Raw genomic sequence first — 14,485 nt, 5'->3', positions numbered from 1 at the left:
GGCGGGGAGACCAACTCCTGGCCCGCCCTATTGGTGCGCCTAAGCGTCATTTCCGTTGTCTCCTCCCTCGCCTCTCGAAGGGCTTCCGCCTGCACCACCTCACCCCGCCCCCCAGGCCAGGGTTTTAGAGCGCAAACCCGCGGAAGCCCTACGGGTCCTCTTTAGGACCATTTCCATTTTGAAACGAGCTACAACCTCCTCCCCCTGTCCAGTCGTCACCACCTGACTTCTGCTCGAATCCGGACTGTGTCAGTCCTCCCTGCCGGGGCACTAAGTGGGACATCTTTAATTAACGGCCAAGCGCCCTTGCACTGGACCTTCCTACTCCGTGCCTCCACGGCATCTCCGGGTGCTCCCTACTCTGACCAGACCCAGTGTGAGTGAGGTCGTGGCTCGCTGACTCCAGCCAGGGTCCTTCCTAGGTGGTGGCCTGGGTGAATGGCCCTTTGTGACTTTTTCCTTTTCGAAAGTCCGCTAAAATATTCATCTATAAATTGAAAGAACACGTATACCCCAATGTTCATCGCAGCACTGTTTACAATAGCCAGAACATGGAAGCAACCTAGATGTCCATCAGCAGACGAATGGATAAGCAAGCAGTGGTACATAAACACAATGGAATATTACTCAGCTATTAAAAAGAATGCATTTGAATCAGTTCTAATGAAGTGGATGAAACTGGAGCTTATTATACAGAGCGAAGTAAGTCAAAGAAAAACACCAGTACAGTATATTAACACATATATATGGAATTTAGCGGAGAAGGCAATGGCACCCCACTCCAGTACTCTTGCCTGGAAAATCCCATGGATGGAGGAGCCTGGTAGGCTGTAGTCCATGGGGTCGCTAAGAGTCGGACATGACTGAGCGACTTCTTTTTCACTTTTCACTTTCATGCATTGGAGAAGAAAATGGCAACCCACTCCAGTGTTCTTGCCTGGAGAATTCCAGGGCCGGGGGAGCCTGGTGGGCTTCCGTCGATGGGGTCGCACAGAGTCAGACACGACTGAAGCAACTTAGCAGCATGGAATTTAGACAGATGATAACGATGACCCTATATGCGAGAAAGCGAAAGAGACAGATATAAAAACAGACTTTTGGACTCTGTGGGAGAAGGCGAGGGTGGGGTGATTTGAGAGAATAGCATTGAAACATGTATATTACCATATGTGAAATAGATTGTCAGTTCAGGTTCGGTGCATGAGACAGGGCGTTTAGGGCTGGTGCACTGAGATGACCCTGAGGGATGGGATGGGGAGGGAGGTGGGAGGAGGGTTCAGGATGGGGAACACATGTACACTCATGATTCATGTCAATGTATGGCAAAAACCACTACAATATTGTAAAGTAATTAGCCTCCAATTAAAATAAATAATTTTAAAAAATATTCACCTATATAAAAAATAAAGATCTATGTTGAGTACCATTTTTTAAAAAAAGGCTCGGGGGATTTACCCTGGACCTCTGGACTGCGGGGCAGAAGATGGGAGCTCTCACCTCCTTCCCTCATGTTCTCTGAGGCAGACCCTTTCAGTTCTCTGAGCCTCTGTTTCTTCTTGGGTAAAAGTAGTTTGCGTTCAAGACTTTTGAGGCTCTCCCAAAATGGGTTAACGGTCAACAGAAATGTTTGTGTACCATTTTTTCATTTGTTTTCCCATTCATTGTCTTCCCAAGAAATGCTGTGGAAGATCAGATAGAATGGATAGTTACCCGTATTTTACAAAAGTTTTCAAGGATCTCAATAGGGGGAAACTAAAAGGATTTCCAGCTAAAGTCAGGAATAAGAAATTATGCCCATTCCCTCTACTGCAGATCTTCCTCCACTTATAAGGGGGTTATGTTGAGATAAATATGTCAAAAATGCATATATTAAACCTAAGCTACTGACCATCATAGCTTAGCCTAGCCTACCTTAAATGTGCTCAGAACATTGACAGGATGAATTTCTGTTGTTGCAGGTCACCAAGTTGGTGGCAATTTGTTACTACAGCCCTGGAAAACTAATACAGCTGAAGAAAAGGTCTGGGCTGCACCTCAGGCTCAGACCACCATCCCCCAGGATCTCATCCACACCTTAAAGCATCTCCATTCCTAGGGGGCTAGGATTGGAGGCTCTATGGTGGGAAAGATTTGGCCATGAAGGATCATCCTTCCTTTGAGGGCTTCTCCAGGCCCCAGAGCATTGCCAAGGAAAACCAGGCCCAAGGCAGGAGAAAGCCTAGGTGGTGGGAGACAGGAGGAGCATTGGAGGCACTGGGGAGGGAAGCCTGGTACTGGGATCACAGAGGAATAACTGTGGGTGCCTCTGTGGGGAGAAGGAAGCAGGAGCCATGACAGTACAGATGGAGAGGTGGCCATGGGTAGGCATGCTGTGTGCAGAGGTTGATAGGGAAGGTTATGTCTAGCCATGCCCATCCAGAGGCCCCCAAGATCTTAACGTTTTGAGTATGACCACCTAGCTGGTCACCAATCATACTCAACAAATGTCATGTTGTCATGCAACCCAGAAGGGTACTCAAGAAACAGAGGCCTTAGCATTTAGGTTTCCTAAAACCTAAACTGCTAGACAGCCCTAGGAATCAGGACCCAGCCCCCTCCCCACAGGTTATTCCCTCCCCACACACACAGTGCCAGTCCTTCAACCTGAGAAAACCCCTCAACGCCCAGTACATTTCCTGCTGGCACCCCAGACTGAAGAAACACTGTTTACTTTGGCAACAAAGGGTTGAGGCTGGGTTGGTTCCTGGCTGAAGGCATAGAGGGGGCTGCAGGCAGGGACTGGGTAGTCCAGCAGGAAGTGAACTTGTGAAGAAAGAGGCCTTTGACGCCAGTGACCAGTGTGCTGTGACCACAGCACTCAGACCACCTCCACAGTCCCAGGTCCAAAGTCTGCTCCTGGGGGACAGGGAGAGGAGTAGGAAGGACTCACATCCCATAAAGGACTGGGCCTGGGGCCAGAGGTCAGAGAATCCCACCACCCCCCAGCCCAGCAACACCCCCTTTCTCCTCTCTGGGCTTAAGTCTCATCTGTAAAATGGGGGGTGGGGGGATGGAGAAGACTATACTAGTTTATCTCTGGGCAGCTTCTGCTTCAGACAATATCCCCCAATATCATACACACACCCCTGATTTCAGTCCTTTGCCACCACTCTGGGGCTAGTCCCCTCTCCTTGGCATCTCTTGCAGCCAGCCCCTTCCTCTCTCCTACCCAGGATTCCCACTCTCCCCAGGACTCCAGCATGCACCCTCTTCCCCCATGGTGGCCTCCCCATCCAGCCCCCTCCAACCTCACTCCCAGCAGCAGCAGCTCAGGCTAACCGGGTAGAGAGCGCATGCCCACACCAGCCAGGTCTATCAGACGCAGCAGGAAGCAGCAGGTGTCCTGATACAGCTCAGAAGTGGCAGGTCTTGGGCACACTGGATGTTGAAGATCCGCTGCTCCTTGGCAGGAATGAAAGCCCTAGCAGCATAAATTGGGTGCAATGAGAGCTTAAGGAGTGGAAGAGGTCCGATCCTCCGCCAGCAACAAGTTCTGTGCCAGGGAGAGGAAGAAGAAACGTGGGGTGATGGCTGCAGGGACAGCAGGCCAGCCCCGAAGCCTGCTTTGTGCAAATGAGAAAACTGTGTCCCTTCCTCAAAGCTCTTTACTGCTCTAAAGGTTCTACATATTGGTGGACTGTGGAGTTCTGCAGCATACAACCTGCACAGTGGCAAGGGGTGACCGTGAGGGATGGAGGAGGAAGCTCAGAGAGGTGTTGAAAGCAGTGGTCTGTGATAAGGGCACTCACCTGGCAGACCTGCTTCCCCTCCAGTGTCACTAACTGGAAACATGCAGGAGCTACTGAACCCCTCTAAGCCACCACTTACTGATTTGGAAAATGGGGAGGATGCTTCTAGGGCGAGTTGACGTTCCCTTAGGATTAAATAAAGCGACGCAAAGCTCGCTTGACAAGTGCCTCAATGGTGGTGAACCTGGCAATAGTAACCGGACACGGAGAGCTGACAAGAGGCAGGAGAGAGGCCGACTGTTCCTGGATCCACGGACATGGTTTCACTAGCTTGTTGAGGAACTGTTTTAAGTAGAAATTAACTGTCCTGTAAAACCTGTGTCGCCAGTGGCCCGTGTCACCATGGCTGAGCCTGAGTATTTAAGGGTACGGGGTAGGGGCTCCTCCATAATCCTCCATCGGCTAAGGCCGTCGGGGCTGGCAGTTGGGGTTGGGGGGCAGACAGGCCCTCGGTCCAGGCTCAGGGGTTCACGAAGGTAGGCCTTCCTGTTCGCGGACACCGCCATGAAACCCCACCCCCGCCGCCATCCCTGCCAGGAGGCAGGGAACTCAATCCAGAGGCCCAGGAAGGCGCGGCCAGAGGGCGATGGTGGCGCCGCGGGGATAACGGCGTCCGCGCACCGCAGCGCCTCCTGGAGCTCAGGACCGCGGGGTGGCCGGCCGTCCAGTGCGCTCCGCCTCCACCGCCGCCGCTCTGTCGCCCCCTTCTCCCCCCACCCCCGCAAGGCCCCCACCCAGCGCTGGGTTCCCTCTGGCCAGGCCTCTTCCCACCCACACCCACCGAACGAGGAGGCACGTCCGACCAGACCCTGGGCGGAGGCGGGAGAGACCCCGCCTCCCAGAGCCACGCCCCTTTCGGACGGAGCGTCGCCCTCTCTTAGGGTGACGTCAGAGTTGGGCAGGTGTCCACATAGGGCACGACCTTCCCTCATTGGACACTCCTCCTCCCCATTCCACAGTGACTTCGGGGTAAAGTCCAGATTCCTCCCTTCTCCAGCTAGAAATCCCCCTTCTCTACCCGTGGGGAGCCCTCAGCTCCGCAGGCTGGAGCCAGCTATGTCCCGAACCGCTTTCCGTGATATTCCCTCAGGGTGGCCTCTGGTGCAAGGTCCCCCATCAAACTCATCTCAGGTTAAAATATAGATTCCCAGGTCCCACCTTAACCCTTGGCTTTGAGGCCAGGAATGTGAACTTTTAACAAGCTTCCAGGTGGTTCTGATGTCTCCTAGGCTTCAGAATCTGAATGTTGACATTCCCATTCAAATGGCAGGAGTTCTCAAACTTCAGCAGGCTTGTTAAAACAGGTTGCTGGGCCCTACCCTCAGGGTTTCTGATTTCCAGAGGTCTGGAGTGTAGGGTCTGAGAGTTTGCATTTCTACCTTTCCCTGGGGATGCTGAGGTTGCTGGTCTAGGACCACACTCGAGTACCACTTCTTTAATGATACATTCTGGAGAAGAGTTTCCACCTGTTGTTGATTCACTGGGTACCAAGCCCTTGTGCAAGGCACTTCACATTCATGCAGCTGTGTGAAATAAATATTTACCATATTCTCAGGATAAGGAAAGTGAGACTGAGACAAGTTAACTCAGTTGCTCAAGGTCACATAGATAGGAAGGGCAGGTTCAGAACCAGGTCTTTCTGAATCCAAAGTCTCGACTAGCCAGGCCTCCCGTGCACTGCTAGTTATCCCTTCCCAGGGGCTTGTTCTGTCTCTAGACGTCAACCAGGCACTCTCTGGAGCCTGAGAGGTGCAGGATGTGGGGGGTGGGAGGCGGTTTGTAGCCCCCCTCCCACACTGGCTTGAGTTCAGGGTACTGGCTTTTCTGGGAACCAGTACTCTGCTGGGTACCAGCTTTTCTTCCCAGAGAGTTCATAAAGAGAGACTAGAGAAGCCCATTCCTCATGCGGTCCTGACCTCAGACGGTAAAGAATCCGCCTGCAATGCAGGAGACATGGGTTTGATCCCTCAGTTGGGAGGATTTCCTGGAGAACGGAATGGCAACCCACTCCAGTATTCTTGCCTGAGAAATTCATGGACAGAGGAGCCTGGCGGGCTATAGTCCATGTAGTCGAAAAGAGTCAGACATGACTGAGCAACTTTCACCTGACCCCTCCTTCCTTCACTGCCCCTCACTTTGGAGAGGAAGTTCCCCTGACTTCTCTCTGATTGGCTCCAGGGTCTCCTGGATGACCTTCAGGGTCTAGGAAAAGGAAGGACATTTGGGTGCTGCAGGAAGGGCAGGAGAGAGGCAGGGCCACTGGGTCCGCAGAGGAGAAAGGAGAGGTGGTGCCACACAGGTGCTCGGGCACCTGGTCAGTGCTGCCTGAAGATTTTGCCCAGGCAAGCCCCCTGAGGAAGCCTGTCCTTGGGGGCAAGGACACAGAGGTCAAGTCACAGCTGCTGACAGGGTAGAGAGGTGAGCAGCACATCTCAGTGGGGCCTCAGGTGAAGGGTGGGGTGGTGAGGAAAATAACAAATCTAGGTGGGCTGTTAGGGATGAGGAGTCCCTTCCAGACTTCCTACTCCCGTCTACATCAGACCTGGGTTTCTCCCTTGTCACACCCTAACCCCCACTTCTATGGAGTGGGTCAGAGATCGGGGGTCAGCAGCTCGCTCAGGACACTGCTCATTCTCCTCTGTCTCTTCCTCGAAGCCCCCAGCTTTCTGCTTCTCCTCACTGGCTCCTGGGTCATAACCATTCCCTTGGGGAGGGGAGCACAGCCTGGAAAGGGAGTACAGTTGAGAAGCCAGAGACAGGACCCGGGAGGGTGGGAGTCTGAATTCACTGGGTGGGCAGGCTAGGACGCAGTGGGGATGTCCTTCCCGCCTGAGTCTTCCTTCCCTCCCCCAAACATTATTGCCCCGCACACCCAGATGAGCCCTGGTACATGGCCCTGAACAAAGCCCAGGGGATGGGGGTGGGGGGGATGGCGGGGATTCAGGGAAGGTACCTCTCTCTGAGGTAGACAGGAAATCTGAAGAAGAAATGAGAGCAAGCGAGTGAAGAATGTGGCGGAACCACTTTCAAAGCAGAACAGTCAGCATTTGCAAGAGGAAATAAACTGAGACTAGCCAAGCACAGCGGAAGTGACCGCAAGGGACACCTGGAGAGTTGAGGCCAGGCAGGAGGGCAGGCGCCTTGGCCAGACACTGAAGTTTGGATTTCATCCTAAATGCTACAGGATGCCTTGAGAAGATCTTAAAGGGAGTGATGATATGCTCTGAGTTACACTAAAATCTCTAACCCCATAAACTTAAAAAAATATATATCTGCATTGTTAAAAAAAATAAATAACCTCACCCCTGTTGGAATGGCTATAATCAAAAAGCAAGAAATAACAAATATTGCCCATGAAATGACAGCTACAGACTGGGAGATTATATTTGCAAATGACATCTCCAACAAAGTATTATATATATATATATATATATTACATATAAAGTATTACAGATATATATGTATGTATATATATATATTGCAGGAGATGGCATAGATCACAGAGATCATAAAGAAAGCAAGGAAATTCCAGAAAAACATATACTTCTGTTTCATTGACTACACTAAAGCCTTTGACTGTGTGGATCACAACAAACTGTGAAAAATTCTTAAAAAGATGGGACCTGAAAAAAAAGTCAGCGGATTGCATTAATGTCAGTTTCTTGGTGGTGATACTGTACTATAGTCGTGCAAGATGTTACCACTGGGGGGGAACTGGATGAAGGGTATACAAGAGTTCCATTATTTTTGACGATTGCATATCAGTCCAGATTATTTCAAAATAAAAAGTAAAAACAAAAATGGAGGACTGTGTTAAAATATGTGCAACTCATATCATAAAGGGCTGATGTCCCTCACATATAAAGTTTCCAGATAAATAATAATAAAACCAAACATGTATACAACATATAATATGTAGCAAAGACTGTTCTGTTTTATTTTTGGTGCATTAATTCATTAAATTCTCACATTACGGATTTCCCTGGTGGTCCAGTGGCTAAGACTCTGCACTCCCAAGGCAGGGGCCCAGGTTTGATTCCTAGTCTGGGTGCTAGATCCTGCACTCCACAACTAAGAGTTGGCATGCTGCAACTAAAAAGAAAAAAAAAGATCCCAAGCCTGTGCTCTGGAGCCTGCGAGCCACAACTAATGAGCCCACGTGCCCTAACTATGGCTTTCCTGGTGGCTAAGCGGTAAAGAACCCGCCTGCCCATGCAGAAGACGTAAGAGACGCGGATTCAATCCCTGGGTCAGGAAGATCTCCTGGAGAAGGGAATGGCAACCCAGTCCAGTATTCTTGCCTGGAGAATCCCATGGACAGAGGAGTCTGGCAGGTTGCAGTCCACAGGGTCACACAGAGTCAGACACAACTGAAATGACTTAGCACGCACGCACACCCCAACTACTGAAGCCCGCATACCCTAGAGCCCCTGCTCTGCAACAAGAAAAGCCACCGCAATGAGAAGCTGGCCCTCGCAACTAGAGAGTAGCCCCTGCTGTGCGCAACTAGAGAAAAGCTCCCTCAGCAACAAAGACCCATCACAGCCAAAAATAAAGTAAACAAATAAAATTATTAAAAAAAAAAAGGACCCAGACCATTACTTATTAAAAAAAATCCTCAACTAAATATTAGCAAGTCAAATCCAGCAATAAACATAATGCCCCTCAATCAAGTGGGGTTTATTCTGTGAAAGCAAGAGTGGTTCAAAAATCAATTAATGTAATTTGCCACACTAAAAGGCTGAAGAAAGAAAATCACTTAATGATATAAATAGATGCAGAAAAACCTTGACAAAACATCTACCATGACAAAACTTCCAGCCACCTAGGAGTAAAAATCAACTCCTTCAAGCTGATCAAAGACATCTGCAAAAAAGCTATAGTCCATGGGGTCGCTAAGAGTCGGACACGGCTGAGCAACTTCACTTTCACTTTTCACTTTCATGCATTGGAGAAGGAAATGGCAACCCACTCCAGTGTTCTTGCCTTGAGAATCTCAGGGACGGGGGAGCCTGGTGGGCTGCCATCTATGGGGTCACACAGAGTCGGACACGACTGAAGCGACTTAGCAGCAGCAGCAGCAGCAACATCATATTTAATGATGACAAACTGAGCACCTGGCCCCTACGAAAGGAAAAGGCAAGATGTCTGCTCTCACCACCCTGCTTCAATGTTATACTGAAAGTCTTAGCGTAAAATGGCAAGATAAGGAAATAAAAGGCATACAGATCAGAAGAAAACTAAAAGATCCCACATGCTGCAACTAAGACCCAGCACGGCCAAATAAATAAATATTTTTAAAAATTCTCATTCTAAAAAAAAAAAATTCTTCCCATATCATCTTAATTTTATAGGTGAGGCAACTAAGGCACAAACAGGTTAAGCAACTTGCCCAAGGCCATAGAGCTAGTAAGTGGCAGAGCCAGGATTCAAAACCCAGCAGTCTGGTTCCAGAATACAGACTCAAACTCTGCAGGTCTCTAGCAAAGACCCACAACCCAGTGGAACAATTGTCAGGGCATATAAACAGTAAAGGAAAAGCAAGTGGGTCTTCAACTTAGAGGAGAGAAATCAGAGAAGAGAGGTGTAGACTTCCCTGCACCCAGGGAACCAACCTTGCCCAGCTAGGGCAAGCCCCGCTCAGGCCACACCTCGTTACACAAGGCACAGACTCCTCCCTCAACAGGAAAAGACCAAGCCCCGCCTTCCGAAACCTTCCCCTTTACAGCCACCTGCTCCAGGAGGCACTGAGGGAAAGGGAGACAGGCAGAAGGCCAAGCCTGAACTTTAACGGGGAGATAGACACAGCATCCCAGGTGAGACAGGTGTGGGGTGTGGGGGCTCAACTTCTGAAACAAAGAAGATGGAGGCAGGAAGGGGACAGCCCCCAACTTGGAGATCGTCCCAGCCGCCTACCCAGTCCCCTGGACTGACCCAGTAAGCAGAAAGGCAGCTCCAGGAAGGAGTGGAGAGCACTGGCAAAGTGATTCAGCATGAAGCCATCACCAGGAACACCTGCTCCCAGGCCTGCTGCCCTCCTGGCCCCGTGCAAAAGCTCCAGCCCTCTGGGTCCCAGAGGTGACCCCTCCCCTCCCCCTCCCCCCTCAAGTCCTGGTGGATCATGGGCATAGTTGGGGAGCGGGCAGACCAAAGAAGCTAGCCCCACGACAGTCCTAGAGACTAACATCTCATTTGACTGGTGACTTCTTCCCTCGGGTAGAGGTTAGAGAATGCCAGCCCTGCCATCCTATTACCTTCTCCTCTAGTGAATCGAAGTCCTGCCACTCATGAGAGGAGAACGAGAACAAGTTAAAATATAACTACAGAGACCCACAGTATGCACGGGCACATGCTCGTGTGTACCTACAGCTGCACACACAGCCTGCCTGCCCGTCTCAGGCCAAGGCCTTCATGCCTGTTCCCAGCCCATGGTGTGGCTCAGGCAGGGCTGGCTTTCCTCCCTGCCTTGGGGCTCGAATACATAAATGAGCGAGGCTGAAGGGGAGGGAAGGACAGGGGTGGAAAGAAGATCTGAGGTCCAGGGCTGAGGCTCTGTCTCTGGGTTCAAAGGCTTAAACCGAGAATATTTTACTGTCAACTCTCCCCGTTGAACTTTGAACTGTTAGGAAGCACAGCTGAGGGAGTTGAAGGCACCACGTGTCGCCAACTCTGAAGAGTTTACAGTGGATAAAGGGACCCCCTGGAAGCTGGCAGGGAGCTGAACAATGACTCAGTTCAACCCATCATTCTATTTCAAGAGCCTGAGGCCCAAAAAGGTAGAGGGACTCAGTAGAGTCCCGTAGCAAAGTGGCAGCAATACTGAGACCAGGACCAAGGTCTCTCTCTTTTTTTCTAAATTATTTGGCTGCACCATGGGGCAACAGGGGATGAGATGGTTGGATAGCATCATCAACTCCATGGACATGAGTTTGAGCAAACTCTGGGAGATAGTGAAGCACAGGGAAGCCTGGCATGCTGCAGTCCATGGGGTCCCAGAGAGTCAGACACGACTGAGCAACTGAACAGCAAAGGTCTTGGCTGCGGAAAGCAGGTTCTTCACTGGGGCCTGCGAACTCTTAGTTGGGGCATGCAGGATCTAGTTCCCTAACCAGGAATAGAACTGGGCCTCCTGCATTGAGAGTATGACGTCTTAACTGCTGGACCATCAGGGAGGTCCCAGGACCAAGGTCTCTTGACTCTTGCTCAAGTGCTCTTCCTGCTACTCACTGCACAGGGCATTCTTTGTCACTTCCAAAAGTGGTGCTCCCTCCACCAGAGGGCTGTTTGCAAAGTGCTTCCCTCGCTCTAGGTGAAGATCTACTTTCGGGTTCATCCATCCCTGTTTTAGGCCACGGAGACAATAATCATAAACTGTAGATCGTAGCCAATGCATCATAATAGCAGGTGACATTTATTGAGCCCTTGTGGCGCGCCGGTCATCTCCCTGACCCTGTGACAGACCTACGACAACAGCGCTATTGCCATGCCCACTTCACAAATGAGGAAAGCGAGGCTCAGGGAAGTTAACCAACTTACTCAAGGTTGCACATCCGGGAAGTGTTCATGTAAACCACTTCCCATGCTCTGAACTACCGCATTCCCCCGCTGCCACCCTAGTACCCTGGTAAACAAATCAATACGATAATTTCAGATACTGATAAGTACCGTGAAAAAACAAAATCATGGTGAGAGTTAGAAGACGACCTTGACAGCGGCTCTCTCCTGATTTCTAGATTGGGTGTGGTCAGGGAAAGAGTCCACGAAGATGTAGCCACATCTGTACCGAGTCCAGAGGTGTAAGGAACCCACCAGGCCAGGATTTGAGAGAAGGGCATTGTAAACAAAGGGGACAGTTTGGGCTTCTTCCCAAGGGTGATGGGAAGCCATTGGAGAATTTAAGTAGGGGAGTGACATGTTTTGCTGTGTAATGAGTAGATTATAGGGGGATCCCAGGAAAGAAAAGATCCAACATTTTCAGGAAGTCTGAGGGTGAAGGGAGGAGGGGAGATGGGGCAGAAGTGGGAATAGAGCAGGGGTATCTGGGACCAGCACTCTCCTTTGCCCCCCACACTTCTAGGAGCCCCCTCTCTAATAGGATGGGTTGTAGTTCACTCACTCAGACGTGGCTGACTCTTTGCGACCCCATTGACTGCAGCATGCCAGGCTACCCTGCCCTTCACTGTCTCCCGGAATTTGCTCAAACTCGTGTCCATGGAGTCAATGATGCCATCAAATCAATCTTATAGGGTTTTGAATATAGATGGTCCCCATCTATATGGGGTGGTCCATATAGATGGCCCCCACTGGGGCCATCCATAGCCCTACCACTGCTGCCTCATGGAGTCTAACAGCCTGGGGGAAGGTGAAATGCCTGGGGTCTGATGGGGACAAGAAGGCAAGGTGTCCAAGGTGGGATTTTTCTTTTTGTGGCCATGCCACACAGCACGCAGGATCTTAGCTCCCCAACCAGGGACTGAACCCACACCCCTTGCAACAGAAGCTCGGAGTCTTAACCACTGGACCACAGGGAAGTCCCATTTTCTTCTTTCTTTTCTTTGACCAACGTGAGATTTTTGCTCAAGACTCTCACCAAGAGGTAGATTTCTCCAGGGGTCACACTGCTACCCACTGTTCTCCACAGGAAAGAGCTGAGTGGGTAGGAATCCCACCCCCCACCCCCAACACAAATCTCCACCCCAGGAGATCCTGTATGCCTTCCCTCGAGTTGAGGACTTCTTCCTCACATCCCAACATGGGCCTTCCCCATGGTTCTGGACTGGATTACTTGGAGTAGGGAGGAAGGAGGCCGCCTGAGTGCACTGAGACATCAAGGAAAAGTCAGTTCCATGGACTTTCCCCCTCCATCCCACCTCCTTCTCTCCCTTAAGTCTCCTGCCTCCATTTGGCCAAGTCCAGACAGGACTCCATCAAGTCTGGAGAGGGAGAGACGGTGGGAGGTGCCAGCAGTTCCCTTGGCTGCTGGCTGAACTCACCTTCTTCCTTCCCTCCCCTCCCATTCTAAAGACAGAAGAATGGGAGCAGCATTCCTTCCGACAGCCACAAGCCCGTTGGCTCCGGGGCCTGTAGGTACTTGCAAGGCTATTTACCAGTGATCCTCAGGAGCAACCGTCCTTCATCCTCCCCTCCCATCCCTGAAACCTTAGATCCTCAATAGGAGGAGGAGCTCATTTCTAAGGATTTGGTGGGGGGGGAGGGCAAATTTTGGACCTCAGACAGTGAGGGACTACTCCAGAGCCCCGGGACCCATTAAACCTCCAGGCTTCCTGGGACCCAGACCCACCACGCCTTGCTCCACCCCAGAACAGTTCCTGGCACATAGTGGAGATGTGATGAGAGCCCCAGAACTGAGCCACTATGTATTAGTGTTTTGAGTCCCTGCCTGGCTTCAGGCTAAACTCAGGACTCATTCCTGGAGAGGTGACGGCAGTCACACATGCAACACCTGCTGTGTAACATGTACCTGTGTGTAACTTGCATGTAACATGTCCTCTGTGAGCTAGACTCATTCGTTTGATGAAGGAAAGCAACACGACCTTAAACATGACCTTTCTGTCCCTCAGTTTCCCTCTCTAAAAAATAGAAGTGATAATATGTCATCATAACAGCCATTTGTGAGAATTACTTAGAACAAGACATAAAAATAGTCACAGTGGGTGTTTAATAAGGGGTGGCTGGCATTATCAGGGCTGTAAACGTTGGGGTGTGGTGCACAGCTAACAGGCTCAGGGTAGCAGCGCTGCAGGACACAGGGCAGGGCAGCCCGGGGTTGCGCCCGACTTTGGGGAAAGGCCACCCAGTCCCCCGCCAAGGAGCCCAACTTTGCCAGAGCTGCCGGGGGTGGGGAGCGGGCAAGAGGAGTTTGCTGACTTTTTTACTGAATTCGGTGCTTCCAGCAGACCGTTCCTGGGACTCCTCTCCGGCTCCCAGCTTTGCTCACGCCCGCCGCCTCCTACTCACAGCTAACCTCCGGCTGAGCCAGACGCTGCCTCACAGCCGTCCCTCCCCCGCTCCTCGGGCCTCTGCTGCCCCCTAGGCTTGGTCGCGGTCGCCAACCCTTGCTCCTTCCTCGACCTCCAAGGCCTGGGGACTCTGTGCTTAGTGGCTCAGTCGCGTCCGACTCTCTGCGACCCCATGGAGTTCAGCCCACCAGGCTCCTCTGTCCATGGGGATTCTCCAGGCAAGAGCACTGGAGTGGGTTGCCATGCCCTCCTCCAGGGGGAATCTTCCCAACCCAGGGATCGAACCCGGGTCTCCCGCATTGCAGGCGGATTCTTTACCGTCTGAGCCACCAAGGAAGCATCCCTGAATTTTGCCGCCTTGCAAAATGCGCTGCTTTAACTAGGGGAGCCACCTCTGCGCCCTCGCGTGGCCGGGCAAGAGGGCAAGCTAAGGAGGGAGAGGGGACTTGGGCCTCCACGGCCTCCCCTCGCTCTCGTGGCCTCCCGCGCCTCAACCTCGCGTCAGATCGCCGCGGACTCCTCCCGCCGCTGGTCCCGAGGCGCCAGGTGGACATCCAGCTTAGCCCTCCGCCCGCGACCCCGCGGGCCCGGGCCGGGCCCTCTCCCAGCGGCGGCCCCACCTCGCCCCCGGGAACCCTGGGAGATGTAGTTTTCGGTAGCTCTTGGCGGGAGCGGGGTCAGGGGGTGGCCGCCGGCCCTGATGCGTGTCCGCGGCTG

At 51.7% G+C, this 14,485-nt stretch overlaps 1 long non-coding RNA gene across 5 annotated transcripts; it reads right to left on the bottom strand.

The window, feature by feature from the left end:
• Positions 1 to 86: 86 nt before the first annotated feature.
• On the bottom strand, positions 87 to 5,398 carry LOC129637267 (uncharacterized). 5 transcript variants are annotated; one of them, XR_008707408.1, is made up of 6 exons: positions 4,947 to 5,398; positions 3,868 to 4,070; positions 3,288 to 3,460; positions 1,498 to 1,679; positions 1,165 to 1,239; positions 87 to 1,054 (listed from the first exon to the last, which is right to left on the bottom strand). It is a non-coding gene; the product is annotated as an uncharacterized LOC129637267 (long non-coding RNA). The 5 variants fall into 5 exon arrangements; XR_008707405.1 differs by lacking the exon at positions 3,868 to 4,070; XR_008707406.1 differs by lacking the exon at positions 3,868 to 4,070 and having other exon boundaries at positions 3,319 to 3,460.
• Between the last annotated feature and the right edge of the window lie 9,087 nt (positions 5,399 to 14,485).

The sequence above is a fragment of the Bubalus kerabau genome, chromosome 23 (genome assembly GCF_029407905.1).
Source record: "Bubalus kerabau isolate K-KA32 ecotype Philippines breed swamp buffalo chromosome 23, PCC_UOA_SB_1v2, whole genome shotgun sequence".
Taxonomy (NCBI): Eukaryota; Metazoa; Chordata; class Mammalia; order Artiodactyla; family Bovidae; genus Bubalus; species Bubalus kerabau.
Note: the sequence above shows the minus strand (reverse complement) of the source record. Positions and strands in the feature narration are given on the sequence as shown.